This window comes from Schistocerca piceifrons, chromosome 8 (genome assembly GCF_021461385.2).
Source record: "Schistocerca piceifrons isolate TAMUIC-IGC-003096 chromosome 8, iqSchPice1.1, whole genome shotgun sequence".
NCBI classification, from domain to species: domain Eukaryota; kingdom Metazoa; phylum Arthropoda; class Insecta; order Orthoptera; family Acrididae; genus Schistocerca; species Schistocerca piceifrons.
This window is the reverse complement of record NC_060145.1, coordinates 94,853,139-94,864,170: the sequence shown is the minus strand read 5'-3', so window position 1 is coordinate 94,864,170 and position 11,032 is coordinate 94,853,139. Positions and strand designations below refer to the sequence as shown.

Below are 11,032 nucleotides of genomic sequence, written 5' to 3'. Positions count from 1 at the left end.
GACAATGACTGCGCTGTCTTCCACCCCTCTCTCCCTCCTGACACACTTTATACAGAGGTGAAATTAGTATAAAGGCTTGTGGTTATGTGTGGAAAATACATATTTATTTAAGTATTTGCTATAGCAAACATTTTTCCCATACCGTTTACAAAGAAGCGAAAGAAAATACATTTTAATTTTATCATTAGGATCGGTATTTAAGAAATTTAAAGAAACGAGACTACCTTAGGGGTGGAAACTGATATAAAGGCACTTAGGAATTGGTTTTAGAATAACCAAACGTATATAGTGCCAACGCCCTTGCCGCTGTGGTAACACCGGTTCCCGTCAGATCACCGAAGTTAAGCGCTGTCGAGCTGGGCTAGCACTTGGATGGGTGACCATCCGGTCTGCCAAGGGCTGTTGGCAAGCGGAGTGCACTCAGCCCTTGTGAGGCAAACTGAGGAGCTACTTCATTGAAAAGTAGCGGCTTCGGTCTCGGAAACTCGCATACGGTCGGGAGAACAGTGTGCTGACTACATGCCCCTCCATATCCGCATCCAGTGACGCCTGTGGTCTGAGGATGACACGGCGGCCAGTCGGTACCTTTGCGCCTTCATGGTCTGTGCGGGAGGAGTTTAACGTATATAGTAAATAGATCACAATCGTGACCTAGTATAAAGTGGAACCTCCGTCGCCCTGAATAGCTGCGAAAATCCTCCTAGGCATGGCACGGCCTGTCCGGAAGGAGTTTAACTATATAGTAAATAGATCACAATCGTTGTTGTTGTTGTTGTGGTCTTCAGTCCTGAGACTGGTTTGATGCAGCTCTCCATGCTACTCTATCCTGTGCAAGCTTCTTCATCTCCCAGTACCTACTGCAACCTACATCCTTTTGAATCCGCTTAGTGTATTCATCTCTTGGTTTCCCTCTACGATTTTTACCCTCCACGCTGCCCTCCAATGCTAAATTTGTGATCCCTTGATGCCTCAAAACATGTCCTACCAACCGATCCCTTCTTCTAGTCAAGTTGTGCCACAAACTTCTCTTCTCCCCAATCCTATTCAATACCTCCTCATTAGTTATGTGATCTACCCCACCTTATCTTCAGCATTCTTCTGTAGCAACACATTTCGAAAGCTTCTATTCTCTTCTTGTCCATACTAGTTATCGTCCATGTTTCACATCCATACATGGCTACACTCCATACAAATACTTTCAGAAACGACTTCCTGACACTTAAATCTATACTCGATGTTAACAAATTTCTCTTCTTCAGAAACGATTTCCTTGCCATTGCCAGTCTACATTTTATATCCTCTCTACTTCGACCATCATCAGTTATTTTGCTCCCCAAATAGAAAAACTCCTTTACTACTTTAAGTGTCTCATTTCCTAATCTAATTCCCTCAGCACCACCCGATTTAATTTGACTACATTCCATTACCCTCGTTTTGCTTTTGTTGATGCTCATTTTATATCCTCCTTTATAGACACTGTCCATTCCGTTCAACTGCTCTTCCAAGTCCTTTGCTGCCTCTGACAGAATTACAATGTCATCGGCAAACCTCAAAGTTTTTACTTCTTCTCCATGAATTTTAATACCTACTCCGAATTTTTCTTTTGTTTCCTTTACTGCTTGCTCAATATACAGATTGAATAACATCGGGGAGAGGCTACAACCCTGTCTCACTCCTTTCCCAACCACTGCTTCCCTTTCATGCCCCTCGACTCTTATAACTGCCATCTGGTTTCTGTACAAATTGTAAATAACCTTTCGCTCCCTGTATTTTACCCCTGCCACCTTTAGAATGTGAAAGAGAGTATTCCAGTCAACATTGTCAAAAGCTTTCATTAAGTCTACAAATGCTAGAAACGTATGTTTGCCTTTTCTTAATCTTTCTTCTAACATAAGTCACAATCGTGACCTAGTATAAAGTGGAACCTCCGTCGCCATGAATAGCTGCGGAAATCCTCTTAGGCATGGCACGGCCTGTCCGGGAGGAGTTTAACGTATATAGTAAATAGATCACAATCGTGACCTAATATAAAGTGGAACCTCCGTCGCCATGAATAGCTGCGAAAATCCTCTTAGGCATGGCACGGCCTGTCCGTGAGGAGTTTAACGTATATAGTAAATAGATCACAATCGTGACCTAGTATAAAGTGGAACCTCCATCGCTCTGAATAGCTGCGAAAATCCTCTTAGGCATCGATGATATAAGGGCAGTGATGTCTTCTTCCGAGAGCAAGATCCACTCCAACCTAACTGCAGTTTTCAACTCGGTCACAGTGTCGACCTGACGTCCACTGCGATAAATGCGTCGTGCTGGGATCCCCCATAGATTCTCCATGCGATGTAAATCCGGACTTCTCGATGGCCAACTCAGAAATGAAATTTATTTACCTTGAAACCACGACTTTGTCTTGTCAGATTTGTGAGTCGCAGCGTTATCGTGTTGGAATAGTAAATCATCATCGTGGAAATTCTTCATACACACGAACAAATTCAATTTCCAGAGCTTCTGTGTGATTAGCGGACTTCATTCTGCGGTGCAACCATGCTAAGTTGGACGTGCCCTTAGCGCAAAATGCTGCCCACACCATAACGCTGGCACTGCCAAAGTTTCTACTCATCCGAACGTGTTGTTCTGTACGGAAATCATGCCAGTAGTACTGAAAATCATCTTCCTCATCCAAATAACGCTTTTTCTCATCACTGGAAGATACTTTGTTCCTCTCTACGGTCCACGACATACGTTCTTCCGTAAACTTCAGTGGAGTCTCCTTATGCACACTGTTTAAAGGTGGGTGGCTTGTGCAGTCGTTTCTTGAATGCCAGATTCGCACCTTGAGCCAGAATTTGTCTAACGCGTCTGCAAGTGACTGATGACTGCGAATCAGCCACGATTTGAGAGGAACACAAGCAGCTAACTTTTGCCTTACGCAGAATCAAACGCATATCTGACGCCGACCATTTTCGTGTCCTTCCAGATATGCCATTTTTAACGTTCTGTGCACCCAGTCTGACAAAATTATCAATAACACTACTGGAAGCCCTAATTTCTCAGCAATCTGAAAATTAGACCGGACCATTTCTTTCTGCGCATTAATACTTGCTTGCTCGTCACTCGATACAGGCTTTCCACGCGCCGTACGGCGTCAGTTCTTACACCTCCAAACTGTAGCTGTAGCGAACTGTTGACCACTGTGCGCGTCATCTGGAGGACCTGCTTTAATACCAACTACCGCCCCTTCCAAGCCCGAAAGACCGCCTCCTTTTCAATTTTTAGATACTCAGCCTAATTCTAATGGAGAAATGAGAATGTATTTTATTTTGCTTTGTTGTAAACAGTATGGGAAAATTCGTGCAATACCAAATACGCTAGCCAATGATTTTTTCCACAAATAACCACTTTTCTTTATACTAATTTCCACCACTGTATACCATCCACTACTAGTGCCTCCTTCAGTGAGTCGTTACTGCACTTTGACGTGGAACGTAGATTGTGGTCACATTAACGTGACTGGACCGTGTATTTCGTAGACACGAAATATTTCCTCTTCCTCGACAACGTCATCAGAGAGGCAAATCATAGGATTTCAAAAATGGTTCAAATGGCTCTGAGCACTATGGGACTCAACTGCTGAGGTCATTAGTCCCCTAGAACTTAGAACTAGTTAAACCTAACTAACCTAAGGACATCACAAACATCCATGCCCGAGGCAGGATTCGAACCTGCGACCGTAGCGGTCTTGCGGTTCCAGACTGCAGCGCCTTTAACCGCACGGCCACTTCGGCCGGCATAGGATTTCTGTGTATAGAGGGGATTGATAGGCTGACGTTGTAGGCAACTCGAATGTCGAATTACGCGACTAAATACAATAAGGAGAAAAGGAAGACAGGAGTGTCGAAACAGTTCGACATTGCAATCATATTCGACATCTACACTTAGATATTTACACTGAAGCGCTAAAGAAACTGCTTTAGGGATGCATCTTCAAATACAAAGATACACACATCAAAAAGAGTTTTGCATCGCCTTCGTTCCGAGAGTTCCGGAACCTAAAAATAGGAATAGAGATCAACATAAACATCATTTCCGCCATTTTTATTGCCCATAAAAATTACATATTGCATGCTGTACCACCATATAGCGAGACCTTCAGAGGTGGTGGTCCAGATTGTTGTACACACCGGTACCTCTAATGCCCGGTAGCACGTCCTCTTGCATTTATGCATACCGTCGTGGCATACTATCCACAAGTTCATCAAGGCACTGTTGGTCCACATTGTCCCACTCCTCAACGGCGATTCGCCGTAGATCCCTCAGAGTGGTTGGTGGGTCACGTCATCCATAACCAGACCTTTACAATCTATCCCAGGCATGTTCGATAGGGTTCATGTCTGGAGAACATGCTGGCCACTCTAGTCGAGCGATGTCGTTATCCTGAAGAAAGTCATTCATAAGATGTGCACGATGGGGGCGCGAATTGTCGTCCAGGAAAGCGATGCCTCACCAATATGCTGCCGATAGGGTTGCACTATCGGTCGGAGGATGGCATTCACGTATCGCACAGACGTTACGGCGCCTTTCATGACCACCAGCGTCATACGTTGATCCCATATAATGCGACCCCAAAACGGCAGGGAACCTCCACCGCCGGCCGAGGTGGCCGAGCGGTTCTAGGCGCTACAGTCTGGAAACGCGCGACCGCTACGGTCGCAGGTTCGAATCCTGCCTCGGGCATGGATGTGTGTGATGTCCTTAGGATAGTTAGGTTTAAGTAGTTCTAAGTTCTAGGGAACTGATGACCCCAGACCTTAAGTCCCATAGTGCTCACAGCCATTTTTTTTTTAACCTCCATCTTTCTGCACTCGCTGGGCTGTCTGTCTAAGGCGTTCAGCCTGACCGGGTTGCCTCCAAACACGTCTCTGACGATTGTCTGGTTGAAGGCATATGCGAAACTCATCGGTGAAGAGAACGTGATGCTAATCCTGAGCGGTCCATGCGGCATGTTGTTTTGCCCATCTGTATCGCCCTACATGGAATCATTGTTGTAAAGATGGACCCCGCCGTGGACGTCGGGAGTGAAGTTTCACATCATGCAGTCTATTGCGTACAGTTTGAGTCGTAACACGACGTCCTGTGGCTGCACGAAAAGCATTATTCGACATGGTGGCGATGCTGTCAGGGTTCCTCCGAGCCATAATCCGTAGGTAGCGATCATCCACTGCAGTAGTAGCCCTTGGGCGGCCTGAGCGAGGCGTGTCATTGACAGTTCCTGTCCCCCTGTATCTCCTCCATGTCCGAACATCATCGATTTGTTTCACTCCGAGACGCCTGGACACTTCCCTTCTTGAGAGCCGTTCCTGGCACAAAGTAACCATGCAGACGCGATCGAAAAGTGGTATTGACCGTCTAGGCGTGGTCGAACTACAGACAACACAAGCCGTGTACCTCCTCCCTGGTGGAATGCAGGGGGTTCTGGGAAGCGGAGAGATGCAAAATTTTTTTTGATGTATGTATGTAATCAGGCAGAATACGGCGCTGCGGTCGGCAACGCCTATATAATTCAAGTGTCTGGCGCAGTTGTTAGATCGTACTACTGCTACAATGGCAGCTTATCGAGATTTAATGAGTTTGAACGTGGTTTTATAGTCGGCGCACGGGCAATGGGACACAGCATTTCCGAGGTAGCGATAAAGTCGGGAATTTCCCGTACGACCTTTCCACGAGTGTACCGTAAGTATCAGAAATCCGGCAAAACATCAAATCTCCGACATTGCTGCGGCCGGAAAAAGATCCTGCGAGAACTGGACCAACGACGACTGAAGAGAAACGTTCAACGTGACAGTAATGAAACCTCTCCACAAATTTCTGGAGATTTCAATGCTGGGCCATCAACAAGCGTCAGCGTGCGAACCATTCAACGAAACATCATCGATATGGGCTTTCGTAGCTGAAGGCCCACTCGTGTGCCCTTGATGACTGCACAACACAAAGCTTTACGTCGCGCCTGGGATCTCAACACCGATATTGGACTGTTGATGACTGGAGACATGTTGCCTGGTCGGACGAGTTTCATTGTATCGACCGGATTGGTATGGAGAAAACTTCATGAATCCATGGACGCTGCATGTCAGCAGGGGAGTGTTCAAACTGGTGGAGGCTCTGTAATGGTGTGGGGCATGTGCAGTTGAAGTGATATGGGACCCCTGACACGTCTAGATAAGACTCTGACAGGTGCCACATATGTAAGCACACTGTCTAATCACCGGCATCCATTCATGTCCATTGTACATTACGGTGGACTTGGGCAATTGCGGCAGGATAATGCGACACCCCACACGTCAAGTATTGCTACAGCGGGAATCCAGAAACAGTCTTCTGAGTTTAAACACTTCCGCTGGCCACCACACTCCCAAGACATGAATATTATTGAGCATATCCGGGATGCCTCGCAACGTGCTGTTTAGAAGAGATCTCCACCCCCTCGTACTCTTACGGATTTATGGACAGCCCTGCAGGATTGTGGTGTCAATTCCCTCCAGCACTACTTCAGACATCAGTCGAGTCCATGCTACGTCGTGTTGCGGGGAGGGGGGGGGGGGTCCTACACGTTGTTAGGCAGGTGCACCAGTTTCTTTAGCCCTTGAGTGTATATTGTGCGCAGTGCATGTCAATTGGCCATTAGCACCAGTAGTACCGATTTCCTTTCGTATTCGATCTGCATACTGTGAGAGTGGAAAGTGAATGTCTACGTGCGTCTGTAGGCGCCCCCATCTCTTTTACATTATTCCCATGAGCCTAATGGTGGCATACGCTGGTGACAGCAGTATTGCCAAGGAGTTTTCCTGCAGTAAAGGTTCTCCAAATGTACCAAACAGTGTTCCATAAGAATGGCACAGTCCGAGCTCTAATTTCTCATATCTAATCTTCGTCGTTCTTACGTGAAATGTATTCTGGCGGCAGCAGGATCGCTCTGCATGTAGCTTCAAATGCCGGTTCTCTAAATTTCCTCAGTAGTTTTTCTCGTAAAGGCTTCTAAGGGTTTCCAGTCAGTTTCCCGATTATTTCTGTTATACTCTCGAGTGAGCTATACCACTCTGTTTCGGAAAAAGTAGCGAGTCCGTGAATTCGTTCGAGGTCTGGTGCCACGCCTAGTTGAGAAAGACTTCAGACACTGCAACAGCACTTCGGAACTGGCGTCCTAACGTCTTCTACGCGATTTCTTCCACAATTACGTTGTAGTTTCGAGAGCATCAGAAATACGTTGCTTTTCAGCGAGTGTCCATTCTGTAACAGATTACTTGTGCCTGTGATCTCCCCCCCCCCCCCCCCCCGCCCCCCTCCACAACACCTTCCATTGAGGGAGAGTAATTCGACCGCAGTGCTACTGCCGATGACCTCCCACCTCCCACCTGCTGCCTCGTGCGGTCTCGTAGTGCTGTAGCGGGCGTCCGCTGCGGTTGGAGGTCGTTGACCTGGCGTCCGGTCGCAGGTTCGGTTTCTCCGTCGACTGACGGCCTAGCGAGTTCAGAAGGGGCTCAGTGTGAGTCAAGTCAGAGGCCACATGTCCGTGATCGTCTCTCTTGTTCTGTTTATTTACAGACTGACAATTATTGAAGTATTTGCTACACCCCCGTGAACCATGGACCTTGGCGTTGGTGGGGAGGCTTGCGTGCCTCAGCGATACAGATGGCCGCACCGTAGGTGCAACCACAACGGAGGGGTATCTGTTGAGAGGACAGACAAACGCGTGGTTCCTGAAGAGGGGCAGCAGCCTTTTCAGTAGTTGCAGGGGCAACAGTCTGGATGATTGACTGATCCGGCCTTGTAACATTAACCAAAACGGCCTTGCTGTGCTGGTACTGCGAACGGCTGAAAGCAAGGGGAAACTACGGCCGTAATTTTTCCCGATGGCATGCAGCTTTACTGTATGGTTAAATGATGATGGCGTCCTCTTGGGTAAAATATTCCGGAGGTAAGATAGTCCCCCATTCGGATCTACGGGCGGGGACTACTCAAGAGGACGTCGTCATCAGGAGAAAGAAGACTGGCGTTCTACGGATCGGAGCGTGGAATGTCAGATCCCTTAATCGGGCAGGTAGGTTAGAAAATTTAAAACGGGTAATGGATAGGTTAAAGTTAGATATAGTGGGAATTAGCGAAGTTCGGTGGCAGGAGAAACAAGACTTTTGGTCAGGCGAATACAGGATTATAAATACAAAATCAAATAGGGGTAACGCAGGAGTAGGCTTAATAATGAATACAAAAATAGGAGTGCGGGTAAGCTACTACGAACAGCATAGTGAACGCATTATTGTGGCGAAGATAGACACGAAGCCCACGCCTACTACAGTAGTACAAGTTTATATGCCAACTAGCTCTGCAGATGACGAAATTGAAAAAATGTATGATGAAATCAAAGAAATTATTCAGATAGTGAAGGGAGACGAAAATTTAATAGTCATGGGTGACTGGAATTCGGTAGTAGGAAAAGGGAGAGAAGGAAACATAGTAGGTGAATATGGACTGGGGCTAAGAAATGAAAGAGCAAGCCGCCTGGTAGAATTTTGCACAGAGCACAACTTAATCATAGCTAACACTTGGTTCAAGAATCATAAAAGAAGGCTGTATGCATGGAAGAAGCCTGGAGATACTGACAGGTTTCAGATAGATTATATAATGGTAAGACAGAGATTTAGGAACCAGGTTTTAAATTGCAGGACGTTTCCAGGGCCAGATGTGGACTCTGACCACAATCTATTGGTTATGAGCTGTAGACTAAAACTGAAGAGACTGCAAAAAGGTAGGAATTTAAGGAGATGGGACCTGGATAAACTGACTAAACCAGAGGTTGTACAGAGATTCAGGGAGAGCATAAGGGAACAATTGACAAGAATGGAGGACAGAAATACATCAGAAGAAGAATGGGTAGCTTTGAGGGATGTAGTAGTGAAGGCAGCAGAGGATCAAGTAGGTAAAAAGACGAGGGCTAGTAGAAAGCCTTGGGTAACAGAAGAAATATTGAATTTAATTGATGAAAGGAGAAAATATAAAAATGCAGTAAATGAAGCAGGCAAAAAGGAAAACAAACGTCTCAAAAATGAGATCGACAGGAAGTGCAAAATGGCTAAGCAGGGATGGCTAGAGGACAAATGTAAGGATGTAGAGGCTTATCTCACTAGGGGTAAGATAGATTCTGCCTACAGGAAAATTAAAGAGACCTTTGGAGAAAAGAGAACCACTTGTATGAATATCAAGAGCTCAGATGGAAACTCAGTTCTAAGCAAAGAGGGGAAAGCAGAAAGGTGGAAGGAGTATATAGAGGGTCTATACAAGGGCGATGTACTTAAGGACAATATCATGGAAATAGGAGAGGATGTAGATGAAGATGAAATGGGAGATACGACACTGCGTGAAGAGTTTGACAGAGCACTGAAAGACCTGAGTCGAAACAAGGCCCCAGGAGTAGACAACATTCCATTAGAACTACTGACAGCCTTGGGAGAGCCAGTCCTGACAAAACTCTACCACCTGGTGAGGAAGATGTATGAGACGGGTGAAATACCCACAGACTTCAAGAAGAACATAATAATTCCAATCCCAAAGAAAGCAGGTGTTGACAGATGTGAAAATTACCAAACAATCAGTTTAATAAGCCACAGCTGCAAAATACTAACGCGAATTCTTTACAGACGAATGGAAAAACTAGTCGAAGTCGACCTCGGGGAAGATCAGTTTGGATTCCGTAGAAATATTGGAACACGTGAGACAATATTGACCCTACGGCTTATCTTAGAAGTAAAGATTAAGGAAAGGCAAACCTACGTTTCTAGCATTTGTAGACTTAGAGAAAGCTTTTGAGAATGTTGACTGGGTTACTCTCTTTCAAATTCTGAAGGTGGCAGAGGTAAAATACAGGGAGCGAAAGGCTATTTACAATTTGTACAGAAACCAGATGGCAGTTATAAGAGTCGAGGGTCATCAAAGCGAAGCAGTGGTTGGGAAGGGAGTGAGACAGGGTTGTAGCCTTCCCCCGATGTTATTCAATCTGTATATTGAGCAAGCAGTGAAGGAAACAAAAGAAAAATTCGGAGTAGGTATTAAAATCCATGGAGAAGATATAAAAACTTTGAGGTTCGCCGATGACATTGTAGTTCTGTCAGAGACAGCAAAGGTCTTGGAAGAGCCTTTGAACGGAATGGATAGTGTCTTGAAGGGAGGATATAAGACGAACATCAACAAAAGCAAAACGAACATAATGGAATGTAGTCTAATTAAGTCAGGTGATGCTGAGGGAAGTAGATTAGGAAATGAGACACTTAAAGTAGTAAAGGAGTTTTGCTATTTGGGGAGCAAAATATCTGATGATGGTCGAAGTAGAGAGGATATAAAATGTAGGCTGGCAATGGCAAGGAAAGCGTTTCTGAAGAAGAGAAATTTGTTAACATCGAGTATAGATTTAAGTGTCAGGAAGTCGTTTCTGAAAGTATTTGTATGGAGTGTAGCCATGTATGGATGTGAAACATGGACGATAAATAGTTTGCACAAGAAGAGAATAGAAGCTTTCGAAATGTGGTGCTACAGAAGAATGCTGAAGGTTAGTTGGGTAGATCACATAACTAATGAGGATGTACTGAATAGGATTGGGGAGAATAGAACTTTGTTTCACAACTTGACTAGAAGAAGGGGTCGGTTGGTAGGACATGTTCTGAGGCAACAAGGGATCACCCATTTAGTATTGGAGGGCAGCGTGGAGGGTAAGAATCATAGAGGGAGACCAAGAGATGAATACACTAAGCAGATTCAGAAGGATGGAGGTTCAAGTAGGTACTGGGAGATGAAGAATCTTGCACAGGATAGAGTAGCATGGAGAGCTGCATCAAACCAGTTTCAGGACTGAAGACCACAACAACAACAATGCTATAAAATAGTCATAACTTCTGAACGGTTTACATTAGGATGTTCAAGCTGCACCTTTGGCCTCGGGGAATTAGTATGTGCATGCGCTTTGGTATAGCGACGAAGCCCACTTTCATTT

The 11,032-nt window shown here is 45.5% G+C and overlaps 1 pseudogene; it reads left to right on the top strand.

Moving 5' to 3' along the window:
- Positions 1-290: 290 nt before the first annotated feature.
- Positions 291-408, top strand: LOC124712840 (annotated as a pseudogene).
- The last annotated feature ends 10,624 nt before the right edge of the window (positions 409-11,032 follow it).